The 13,898-nt window shown below is 34.1% G+C and overlaps 1 long non-coding RNA gene across 1 annotated transcript in view; it reads right to left on the bottom strand.

Moving 5' to 3' along the window:
- Positions 1-13,898, bottom strand: part of LOC116275875 — a 254,134-nt gene that overhangs the window by 198,366 nt on the left and 41,870 nt on the right. The window lies entirely within an intron of this gene.

The following is a 13,898-nucleotide window of genomic DNA, read 5'->3' as shown; positions in this document are numbered from 1 at the left end:
GTAATGTGCACTTAACAATAATAAAAGTAATGATTCCATAATTTACACCAGGATTTAATCAGCAAGGCAGCAAACACTGATTTTATATTTGCCCTGTTTTGTTCTCCACAAAAGGTGAGATGTTCAAAGCGTATGATACTGCCAGCAGGTGCCTGTGCTTCCTGCCTCACTAAAGAGAGTTTCATGTGAATTTCAAAAGAAATTCCAAATGATATTCTTCTAAAAGAGAAATAGCTTCTGTGGGTCACAACTGAGGAAGCCACTGATATACAAAATTCTACTTTCTATAATACTGCTTTGGTATATTGATCGGTTTAACCAGCTTAACCTTTTTGAGTCTGTTACTCTTTCATAAATGTTGTTAGTGTTTGGTGTACTAGATGTTAAATGGATAGTACAGTGTATTGATTCTGAATCTAATTTTGGTTTCCAGGGTATTGAGGATAACTGCATCTGGCATTTAAAGCATTCCAATACTGCATGATAATTCTTTAAAATATTTTTTCCGAAAAAAGACATTGTAAGCACATTTAAAGAGTTCCTAGTAAAAATTAAGTCTATGCAAATTTTTGTTATTGAAGATATCATTAGGCAGCATTGAAGAACTAAATTTATTCCAATAATCATTACAATAATGAAAAAATTCCTTGCTTCAATAATTGATTTATGCTTCATTTAAATGTACAGAGTAGTTCCAATATAATTTCTTATTAGCTCTAATGACGAATTTTAAAGTACCATGACTCTGAAATAAAGATGAAAATTCTCCATACAACTTATTGCATTTAAATGGAATTAATATTTAATATTTTAAAAATCATTTGATGTAAATAGCCATCATGAATCACTGCAAATATACTAAGATGTAATTAAACGCTTTTTTCTTTTCAAATGCATCTACTTGTTTCATAATAAATTATTTTTGTACTCTTTCTTCTTTTAAGCTGTGCTATTACTTTTGAAATTATTTTTAATTGTGAAATAGCATCAACTCTAAAAAATTAGCAAATTAAAATATCTCCTCCTAGGCAAATTCAAAATAGCTGAATTATTGTTTAACATTTGCTTTTATCTTGCAATTGTTTAAACCATGATGGTAAACACTCATTTTTCTAAAACAGAATGAAAATGGGCAAAACTTGGGGCAAAGGCAAGATCCTGTGATTATAAAGCTTTCACTGCATAAGACTGTACACATAGAGAAACTACTCTGTTACCTAATTCTGTACTTGACATTTTTGGCGGTGACAATATGTGTCATAAACTTGGTGGGGCAGGATTAGTATAGTTCCTATTGCCTAGATCCAGGAATCAGGCACCTAGGGGTATAGTGTTCAGAACAGCTGCCAGTACATCTGGGAGTTCTTGGTTCTCTTTTGTGGCATTGTGAAATTCAGAAGGCTGGCAGTGTGGGCTGTTATCAGATTCTCTTTGGCCATAAGGATCTGACCAATCTCTCTCTCTCTCTCTCACTCTCTCTCTCTCTCTCTCACACACACACACACACACACACACCCACACACCCACATCCCAAATAAGAATTCGGGGGCAATCTCTATAGTCTATGGAGAATAAACTTATTTTAAGTATACTACAAGACATCAGGACAGCAGCTCTTCTGCCTGAGTGGTAGTTCCTGAAGCACTCTCGACCCAGCTCTGTACACTTAGTATGTTGAGAGGAAAAAGTCATGAAAAATGAGCCAAAAGTCCTAGTTCAGGTTCAGTAACTCTCTCAAGGCCTCAGTTTTCTCATCTGTTATATAAAATCCATGTCATTTTTCTGGTAGATCTTTGGGGTTCATAGATTGACCATGTGAATGAATGCTTGTTAAGTTAGTGTGACTAAATTTTATCATCTAAACCAGGACAAGTTTGAGACTGCAGGAGGGAGATACTGTTAATTATACTGGTACAATATCCATAAACCAGGACTACCTGGGGCAAACAGGGTCATATGTTTACTCTAGGTATAGTGCTTTTAAAATTAGGAAGGTCTCTTTGACTATAAGATGTGATAGTGGCAGTGGTGATAGTATTTGACTATAAAGTGTGACAGTGGCAGAGGTGACAGTATCTAAAGCCTGGCTACCAAACCCGATTTGACAAGGTATAGTGAGTCTTTCTGTGACATCAGAGGAGGCAATATGAACAGCACAACCTGTGAAGCTGCCAGTGTTCTGATAATGAGGAGAACATACAGATAGCGATTTTATACCTTCTTCCCATAGTAAACCATGGATGAAAAATTCTTGACTCCATCATCACATTCCAGCCATGACCATGTTGATATTTGTGTTATTCCCATCCGCCCTGAAATTCCCCTCTAATCCATTCAGGAAACTAGTCTTTTTGGATGTCGAATATTTTCATTTCAGAAAGCTGGCTGTGGTGGCTCATGCCTGTAATCTCAACACTTTGTGAGGCTGAACGGGGAGGATCGCTTGAAGCCAGGAGTTCGAGACTAGCTTGGACAACAAAGACCCCATCTCTAGAGAGAGAGAGAGAGAGAGAGAGAGAGACAGAGAGAGACAGAGAGACAGAGAGAGACAGAGAAAGCTGATTTCCCTGATAAAAGTTCACAGTGCCCTAGAGGTCAGTTGCTTGAAAAAGACAGATTAGTCCATAGTCCAATTCCTTTTAGCATTATGGATTTGTGTAATGGCCTACACTCGATACTGTCAGGTATGGTTTGCAATAGGGTACAATATTAAAATGAAATGGGTATTTTGAGAAAAGAATTCTTAATAAAGTTTTTTGAAAATTTGAAATATCTTTATGCTTCAAAGCCTTATAGAATGACTTTTTTAAAGATTTATCTATACTGTTTGCAAAGCAATAATAAGCGAAGTTCTTTTCTACAATTTTCCCTTCTATAAACCAGGCTTTCAAATAATGTAATCGGAAATGATGGATGTGAATAAATTTGTATTTTCCCAGTTTAATAGAGCTCATAGAGAAGAAAGGTTGTATGCTATTCTTCAAGGTTATTATCAGTTATCACTATTAATTTTGGCCAGGAAAATGAGTCTATTGAGTTAAATAATCTTGATGTTTACTTAGAGAAAATAATTTTTTATTGCTAAACTATCTTTCTTCTTTCTATCATGCTTGGAGATTAGAGAATAAGGAAAACAAAAATACTACATTTTTGCAGCTGCTTGATTTAATAATAGAGACAAAAATCTGTTGACATTTGTATTATTTAATCAACATTGTACAATCTGAAAAAAATCGTATCAGCTACATTAAGGTTCCTTTTTTTTCCAACAACTCTTTTTAAAGAAAATTTATTCTTTTATAATATTTTATGTTAAGCTAATTGCTAGAATCAGTGAAATCAGGAAATTTTACTAAATAATGATCTAACTGGTTACAGAACCTTTATTCCTTTTTTTTTAATTTTTATTTTTCATTTCAACAGGTTTTGGGGGAACAGGTGGTGTTTGATTACATGGATAAGTTTTTCAGCGATGATTTCTGAGATTATGGTGCCCCCATCACCTGAGCAGTGTACACTGTACTCAATGTGTAGTCTTTTATCCCTCACCCCTCTACCACCCTTTCCCCTGAGTCTCCAAAGTCCAATGTATTATTCTTATGCCTTTGCATCCTCATAGCTTAGCTCCCACTTATGAGTGAGAATACATGTTTAGTTTACCATTCCTGAGTTACCTCACTTAGAATAATGGTCTTCAATTCCATCCAGGTTGCTGCTAATGCCATTATATCACTTCTTTTTATGGCTGAGTAGTATTCCATGGTGCGTGTGTGTGTGTGTGTGTGTGTGTGTGTGTGTGTATATACATATATATATATATATATCATATTTTCTTTATCCACTCGTTGATTAATCGGCATCGGCATTTGGGCTGGTTCCATATTTTTGCAATTGCAAATTGTGCCATTATAAACGTGTGTGTGCAAGTATCTTTTTCATTAATAATTTATTTTCCTGTGGGTAGACATCCAGGAGTGGGATTGGTGGATCAAATGATAGATCTACTTTTAGTTCTTTAAGGAATCTCCACACTGTTTTTCATAGCGGTTGTACTAGTTCACATCCTTTATTCCTAAGAATATACAGGTGGTCTAAATTTAGGATTATCTGGTTCCACATAAGGAATATACGATTTTTCTATTGCATATAGCAGGTGGTATCAACAAGAATAATTGCCTTAGCATACACTGAGTAAAGACTAATAAGAAGAAATTACATTACCAACCAGACAGATGACGTTCATTTTCTTGATGCCAAACTGCACAGACTTAATAGCATTTTTTCACTAAAAAATTTAAAATCATTTTAAGTAATATATGGTAGAAACGGTAAGTTTAAAATCCAAAAGACTCTTCCTGGTAATTTATAGGACTCAATTTTTCCTTTGATGTATATGCATAAAAATTATTCTTCAGCCATAGCTAAAAACAAGGCTGGAAGTATTTAGAGTTGTTACCGAAGTCATGCAAACACTGTTGGCCAATCTGGAAAGAGGCAACATTTCACTGACATTTGAAATTGAATTGGAAATTCCATGATGGTTTTTAATAAAGAGTATTTGTTTAGAGACAGTGTCTCACTGAAACGGGGTGGCACAATCACAGCTCCCTGAAGCCTGGAACGCCTTGGCTCAAATGATTTTCCTGCCTCAGCCCCAAGGTGCTGGGACTACAAGCATGAGTCGCCATGCCTGGCCAACACTCTTTTTTTTTTGTAAAGGGGGTGATTATAGTGAACCATACATTTTATAAATGAGTACCATTTCAAATATGCATACACTGGGTGCCTACAGTATTTCCTATCCTTTTTGAAAATTTTTTTTTAAAGAAGTCATAGTGTATAACTTAAGGGCTTATCATCTCTTACTGTTTCTGAATGGAAAAAAAAAACGTGGACGTAAATGGGTTTAAAATATGTTTGTTTTAAGTAAAAAAGAATGATTTAACACACAAGCAGCCAACAAACATGAAAAATGCTCAACATAATTAATGTTCAGAAAAATGCAAATCAAAACCACAATGAAATACCATCTCACATGGGTCAGAATGGCTATTATTAAAAAGTCAAAAAATAACAGATGTTAGTGAGGATGCAGAGAAAAGGGAATGCTTGTACATTGTTGGTGACAATGTAAATTAGTTCAACCTTTATAAAAAACCATATGGAGAGTTCTCAAAAAACTAAAAATAGTACCACCATTCAACCAAACAATCCCATTATTGTGTATCTATGCAAAGGAAAATAAATCATTTATTTTAAATTATTAAATCATCTGTTTACATCATTATATCAAAAAGACACCCGCACTTGTCTGTTAATTGCAGCACTAGTCACATTAGCAAAGATATGGAATCAACCTTAGTGTCCATCAATGGATGACTGGATAAAGAAAATGTGGAATATATACACCACAGAATACTATGCATCCATGAAAATGAATACAATCATGCCTTTTTCAGCAGCATAGATCAAGCTGGAGGCCATTATGCTGAGGGAAATAACCCAGAAAGAGAAAACCAAACACTGTATGTTCTCACTTATAAGTGGGAGCTAAACAATGGGTAAACATGAACACAGAGAGAGAAATAATAGACACTGGAGACTCCAAAAGCAGGGAGAGAGAGATGAAAAATTACCTCTTGGGTACAATGTTCATCATTTGGGTGATGGGTACACTAAAAGTCCAGACTTTATCAATATGCAATGTAACCAAACTGTACATGTACCTGTTGAATCTATCATTTTTCAAAAAGAAAATGATTTAGGGAACAGTTTTGTGACTTCAGTAATCCTCAAAATTTTGTTTACATTAAAGAGAGTCGTAATAAAACTAGATTTTACTTCCTAATTTCAGCTGTATTATGCCATTAATCTATACACATAATCAGAGGGCATACCTTAGAATTTTTTTCACATATTATGAATTATGAAAAGAAATGTGGCATACATTTACAATGTGCTTCATAGAGAGTATTTTTATATTTTCTGTTCTTAGTTTTTAAAATGTGAAGGTTCAACATGTCATAGTCTCAATACTAATAATAAAATTATATTAAACTTAGTCACTTTTCATATGTAGTCCTTTATTTTTTAAAAAACAACTGGGATTTTTGATGGAAAAAATTGCAAATTGCTGGAGAGCAATGAATGCAGATTCACAGTGTTCTCCACATATCCTTACAGATAAGCTTACATTTATTGAGAACTTACTGATTGCTGGGCACAGAGCTCTGTGAGGATCCAACTGATCCTCAAGAACATTTGTAAAAGAATATAAGTAAATTGTTATTCTAGGTTCTTACAAATCTTGGTTCTAATGTTCTATAGTTGTCTCATGCACACCTCAATGTACAGTGATTACTTCTTCTAGAAAGCAATTTGTCTTCATTTACACATTCATAATTTCAAGTTTTTAGAAACTGAAATTTTCTGTACATACTTGTACTTATTTATTTTATATATTTATAGATTTAATTGTATATATTTATTATTTAAGTTATGGAATTGCAGTAACTATTACTGGCATAAATAGGATTGGAAATGACAATGCTGTCAGAAGTATGCAACTCAATTGGCATTCAACATTGCTGAGGACAGCAGTCTGTATGTTTTAAAGGGGAAATGAAGAATCTCCAATCTCTTCCCGGCTATAAGCTGTACAACTTTCTAGTTCTTTGTGTATTTATTCTCAGAATATGTCTGAATGAAAGAAGTTGTATAAATGCAAAGTAGACAAAAGGCAATGACAAGATTACAGGCTGCTGGGTGTGATGACAGATAATCTAAGTGTTGTGATCATGAATAACATGTGCTCATTAAAATTTTTATACATATGTGAATATCCTAATGTGTTAATCTTTAAATATTTTGAGCAATTGTTATGTGTTTTTATACTTTTCTAAGAGTTTTCTACTGAAGTATCAAAAACGTTGCAAATGTGTTAAGGGCCACAATATATAACCAAATAAATTATGTTTCTTCATTCTAATATAATATTCTTAATGGTAAAAATGCTTAGCAGCTTACTCCAGAGCAATCTTTTATGTCATATACTACATTTAAATGACATGACAATTAAAATAAATTTCAACCAAGGTATATATTTTTGATTTGATAAAATAATTTGAAAGATGTCAACTCAAAACATATAATGCCAATTATTTTAGTAAAATAAAATAGAGTCAGTTTTTTTCTAATAAGAATATGCCTGGCCTAAAGTCACACTTTCTTACGCATCTAACAGTATTCTCATTTTATCATATTTTTAAAATCCACACCACCTCATATTTTCTGTTACCTTATATGGATAGTGCTAACGATACATGTAGTAAACCTTCTATTTAGCTCTGTAGTTGAACGGATTTGTTTAATTTCAGTTGTCAAATAATGTGAAAAAAAATTCTAGTAACCCTGTGAGTTAAAATATGTTAGAACCATGAAAGCAAATGTTTCACAAACAGCAATAATTTATTGACCACATTCTCTGCCAGTATAAAATTAAAAGTTCAGAATATGTCCATTTGGGAAGGCTCATGACTTACTTTTCTGAGTGACTTAAAAGAAACTTTGAACAAGTTTCTTTTTAAAGCAGATAAAATGAATTAAAGGTTAGGAATGTTGTTTCTTCCTTATATGTCACAAAGAATAATTCACTATGGTTCACAAAGCAGTTTCTCAGTGACTTAAATTACAAAAGAAATAACCTCTAAGTTTAATAATTAAAACAATAAAGGGATAAATAAAATATTCTCAGTTGCCCTTCTGCACCAGTCCTTCACCCTTATTTATCTACTATAAATGACTTCCTGTGTATCTTTTTTTGGTGCTTTCTCCTCTGCATTTATTAACCTGTGCAGACACATGGGTTGTTTTCAGTTGAGCCCTCAAAAAACAGACTCTGAGACAGGCTGTTGCATGTAGCAGGGTCTTTTCAGTGAGCACTTTGGAATACACCTCTAAGATATCCACTGAAGTAAGGCAGGAAGGCAGCATTGGACAGGAGAACAAGCTGATCTTGGATGAAGTTGCAACTGATGCCTTGGTCAAACTTACAGAGAAACTCGACAGGGAAGGGTGCTAGGATTTTGTATCCCCACATCAGTTATTGGCCAATCTTTGGAAGTAGTTCCCAGAGAAGTATAAAACGCAGAGCCACCATTAGCTGATAATCTGAGCAACTACAGAATGGCCTTGAAGAGGGAATCTGAGTGGAGGACTCCACAATATCCTTTATGTCTACATACGCAGTTAAGATTTCCATTGATTTAATAAAAAATAAAATCCCATATGCATGACTTTCAACTATTTGCATTTTTATTTAACTATGTAATGTACACATCCTTCTAAGTGAAAGTATATAGTTCTGTCTCATTCATTTTAGTGGTTACATAATAATCATAATATACATTTAATTTGTTTTTGTTTTCTTTGTTGCTAATGCAAACAATGCTACAATATCTTTTTAGGTATGTTTCTCTGAATTTATACTTTATTAAAAATTTCATTTTACCCAATATGGATTTAAAAACTTTAATGAATGTAAAATTAACAATTTTTTACTAAGTAAATTATTTAAATTAATAATATTAATTGCTAGGTAATAATTTTAAAATTCCAATAATTGTTTTATTATACAAATAATTTAATTAACTTATTAAATAAATTTCCAGAAGTTCAAGTATACATGTTTAAATAAACCACAGACTTTGCTAAATTGTTATAGTAACACAAACTACCACAAAGTTTATAGAAATATCTGTTTAATCTAAAAGTTTTCAACATATATATATATATATATTCAACATAAAAATATACGTATATATTTTGCCAATAAGGACCAGAAAATGTTTTATTATTATTACATTTTAAGTTCTAGGGTACATGTGCACAATGTGCAGGTTTGTTACGTATGTATTACATGTGCCATGTTGGTGTGCTGCACCCATTAACTCGTCATTTACATTAGGTATATCTCCTAATGCTATCCCTCCCCCCTCTCCCCTCCCCACAATAGGCCCAGGTGTGTGATGTTCTCCTTAAGGACCAGAAAAATATTATTTGTAATTTTAATTTGTATTTTCTTGACCTTTGGCACATTTGTATATTTTTTAATGTTTGTCATCTATTTGTTTTGCCGACTTTTCCTTTTCCTCTTTTTTGGCGGCAGATTTTGTTTATCTTGTTCTCATTAATATATCCTATGTGTTTTAATATTTCCACCTAATGAATTGCTTAAATGATTTTGCTTTTGCATCTTTTAGATACAGAAGATCTACGGTTGTGTCTTTTATCTTAGTTAAGAAATCCTCTCGGCCGGGCGCGGTGGCTCAAGCCTGTAATCCCAGCACTTTGGGAGGCCGAGACGGGCGGATCACGAGGTCAGGAGATCGAGACCATCCTGGCTAACAAGGTGAAACCCCGTCTCTACTAAAAAAAAATACAAAAAACTAGCCGGGCGAAGTGGCGGGCGCCTGTGGTCCCAGCTACTCGGGAGGCTGAGGCAGGAGAATGGCGTGAACCCGGGAGGCGGAGCTTGCAGTGAGCTGAGATCCGGCCACCGCACTCCAGCCTGGGCGACAGAGCCAGACTCAGTCTCAAAAAAAAAAAAAAAAAAAGAAATCCTCTCACTGCAAGGTCCACAAATATTCTGCTATAATTCTTCTAAACTCATCCTAATTTTATTCTTGTGTGTGTATATATATATATATTTAGATGTCTAGATCATACTTAGGAAGTGAAAAAACAAATTTCAGAAAAAAAAGTATAGTATAATCATATTTTGGAAAATAAAATAAGTATTTTTTAAAACCCTAACATAGTTATGTGTACAGAATCAGAGAAATCTCTTCTAGTAAAAGTAAAGTCTGCAATAGCATGTGCATCAAACTGCAGATGACAGCACCTCTGGGGGATGGAGTTGGACCAAGGAAAGGGGAAGAATTTCATTCTTTATGCCTCTTGAAAAACAGAAAAAGTAATGATAAAATAGTGGAAAATTTTTATATTCTATTTTGGGCTTTACTTTTTTTGGTCAAGTTTCCAATTATATATGTATGTCTTCTCTCTCTATATATATATCCTATATATATATATAAAATATATACTCATTAATTGTATTTTAATTGTGTTTCATTACCAGAAAATAAAATTTAAGACTCTGAGGAATCCATCACTAAGTGGAATAGTTTTGAATATTTCTTTAAATTGAAGATGAATTATTTCTTACATTTGTAGATTGTTAAAGCCTTGCCTAGGCCTTATAAAACATTCCTCATAATTATTCATCCCCTTGCGGAAGTGTGACTGGAGCAAATTGCAAAAGGATTGATTAAAGCTCAGTCCTATCTGAGACTTGGTTTGCAGAAAATGTAGGTCCTGGCAACAAATTTGTTTTCATTCCTGAGTCAGGTTCTCCCTTTAGGTCTTCCTGCCTACATTTTTAGTCTACCTAAAATTTTTTCAGTTTATGGTTTGAGGTAGGGATTCCTTTTTTTCAACTTAAGTTTATACATAATTTATATACAATAAAATGTTGAGTTTAACAAATTTATGCAGTCATAACTTTCATCAAAATAAAAATACATAATATTTTCACCATTTCTAAAAGCTCCTTCATGATCCCTTGTGGTTAATACCTTCCCTATACTCCCAGTCCCTGGCAACAACTGATATGTCTCCTCTATAGTTTTGCCTTTCCCAGGAAGTCATACAAATGGAAAAATATAGTATGCTGCCTCTTGAGTCTGGCTTCTTTCACTTAGCATAATTCTTTTGAGACTGATCCATATTGTTGTGTGTATATCAGTAATTTGTTCATTTGAATTGCTGAATAGTAGTATTCCATTGTACGGATGTACTACAATCTGCTTAACCATTTTCAGTTGAAGGACACTTGAGCTGTTTCCAGTTTCTGGCAATTATGAAAATACTACATTGTTATAAACATTTACATACAAAGCTTTGTATAGATATGTTTTCATTCTCTTGGGTAAATATCTAGGACTAGATTTTTTTTTCATGGATAGTCAGGTATCCATTGATTGGATAATCTATTTTTTCACTACTGGTTAGAATATGGTTTTATAAAATACTAACTACCCCTCTTATTATTCTTTCACAAGGTTTTCTTGGCAAATCTTACACATTTTTCTTCCATTTTAACTTTTGTGCAATTTAATTGTGTTTCAAAAAGCAAAGTAACAAAAAATCCTGCCCTGCCCGGATTTTGATGTTAATACATAAACATATGTAACATATATAAATACATAAACATATGTTATATCTATTAATTCAAGAAGGATCTGTATTATTATGATACAACAGTCTTTCCATCTAAGAGCATATCATGTCTCTCCATTCATTCAGGTTTTATATGTATTTTTTTTTTTTTAAGATGGAGTCTTGCTCTGTCCCCCAGGGTGGAGTGCAGTGGCGCGATCTGGGCACACTGGAAGCTCCGCCTCCTGGGTTCACGCCATTCTCCTGCCTCAGCCTCCCGAGTAGCTGGGGCTACAGGCCCCCACCACCACGCCTGGCTAAATTTTTGTATGTTTTTAGTAGAGACGGGGTTTCACCGTGTTAGCCAGGATGGTCTCCATCTCCTGACCTTGTGATCTGCCCATCTCAGCCTCCCAAAGTGCTGGGATTACAGGCGTGAGCCACCACGCCTAGTGCATCCCTGTCTTATTACTAAAGATATTAGAAAGGCTTTTAACATTTCTTTGACTTGCTGCTTGTTTTGGCTTTTGGTAAATACTAACTAATGTACATAGAAATGTTTCTTCAAATTCTTTCTTAACTATAGACTTTAAAAATCAGTTATAGCAAATGGAATTATGTCAAACATTTTGTCTGCATCTATTAATATTTTTCTCCTTTTAAATGACTCATGTTGACAGACTTTCTACTATTAAACCATTCTTGCATTTCTAAACTAAATCTGATTGGTAGCAAATGATTAAAGTTATATTCTTGTATTTGTTTTGTTAATAATTTAAACATTGTGCTTTTAGATGCTGGATCTGGCTTACTTTGTAATCATATTAATATTTCTACAGAAAAGTGTTTGAATTAGACTTAGGAAGTCAGGTTTTTCTACCAAATCAATTTTTGAAAAGCACCTTTTGGTTTCGGATATAAGAACTGGGGGAGATACTGTATAAGAATTTTATGGTTCTTAAAGTTCTATCTGTATCTGATCGTCTACCTTTTTCAATGGTAAAATGTTAACATCTTCTATAATTATTGGTATGCTCAAAATTTCTATTGTTGGATCTATATTTAACATTTATATTTTGTTGAGAATGTATCCATTTTCCTCTTTTTACATTTATTGCTTTGGTGTAGAGATGAGAAATCAATCAAGCATTGGAGTTTGGAACGTATCTAGGGTCTTGGATGACAAAGAACATCAGTAAAGAAATCAAAAAAGAAACAGACAAAAAGCTGCAAGAAAAGGTTTGTTAGAGTAGGATTACATGAGTTAAAGGAAAGAAACTTTCAGATGAATTAACCTTGCTCTAGGTCCCAATTTACATAAATATTTGTACCCATTTTATCTGGACTTTAAGTTTGAATTGGGCTGTCCATATTACTGGTGTCTTCTAGGTAGCATCTCCTATAAAGGGAGAGGCTTCTAATACCAAATTAATCTTACCAGTGTCCTTGAATCTGCAGTCACTTAAAATCAATATATACTCCTAAAAAGATACTGTGAAAAAGAACCTAGGGAGAGTTCAAGAGTGGCTTGGGATAACCTCTGATTTAGGGGAAATCAAACAAACCTTACAGCGCTTCTTCTATTCCCACCCCCCACCCGCCGCCCCCCACCCCAGGGACAGGTTCTCATTCTGTCACCCAGGTGGGAGTATAGTCGTGAAATCATGGTTCACTGCAGCCTCACCTCCTGGGTTCAGTTGATCCTCCCACCTTCCTGTGTTGTTGGGACTACAGGCACGTGGACCACGCTTGGCTCATTTATTTTTATTTTTATTTTTGTAGAGAGGCGGGGGTCTCAATATGTTTCCCAGGCTGGTCATGAACTTCTGGGCTCAAGCAGTCCTCTGGCCTTGGCCTCGTAAACTGCTGGGATTACAGGTGTGAACCACTATGCCTAGCCTATTTCGGTTTTTATTATGCCTCCATTGATCCTCTTGAGGCAACACTCTTCACGGCACTGAATCCAGAATCTGTATTCAGATGCAATCTGTCCACTACATTATTGATATTTCACTTTCAAGATTAAGATGGGAAAATTTTGAGTTTTTAAGTCTTTCTTAAGAATAACAATCTTGAGAAATTCGGTCAATAATGTTCAGAGATCCTTTTGAACTATAAAGCAGAATTAACTACAGTTGAAATTTGTAATAGTTTCCTTCACATTAATATTAAATTCATATTCTTATTTTTTTCAGACCAAAATTACTTACTGAGAGAAATCAATTACAGGATGAAAAACATCTAATAACTTAAATTCCTCAGTGATCAACTAGTTTATGTATTGTTTTGGTTAATAATTCTGAGGCTTTTAGATTTAGAATTTATCAGGAAGGATTAAAAGATGTTGCATGTTGTAATCTTCATTATGAGAGTTGTATTTGGATTTACATGTTTCTACCAGTTCTTGTAAGTCACCGTACAGTATTTCAGACAAAATATATTTCTACAACCCTGGGTTTAATGTTCCTACAGTCATTTAAAAATCTATTTTTTAAAAACTTTAAGTTCTGGGATACATGTGCTGACCATGCAGGTTTGTTACATAGTTACACGTGTGCCCTCATGGTTTCCTGCACCTATCAACCTGTCATCTAGGTTTTAAGCCCCACATGCACTGGGGAAAGGGGAGGGAGAGCATTAGGACAAATACCTAATTTGTTTTAATTTACTCTTGATTTGAA

Source organism: Papio anubis, chromosome 7 (genome assembly GCF_008728515.1).
Source record: "Papio anubis isolate 15944 chromosome 7, Panubis1.0, whole genome shotgun sequence".
NCBI lineage: Eukaryota > Metazoa > Chordata > Mammalia > Primates > Cercopithecidae > Papio > Papio anubis.
Note: the sequence above shows the minus strand (reverse complement) of the source record. Positions and strands in the feature narration are given on the sequence as shown.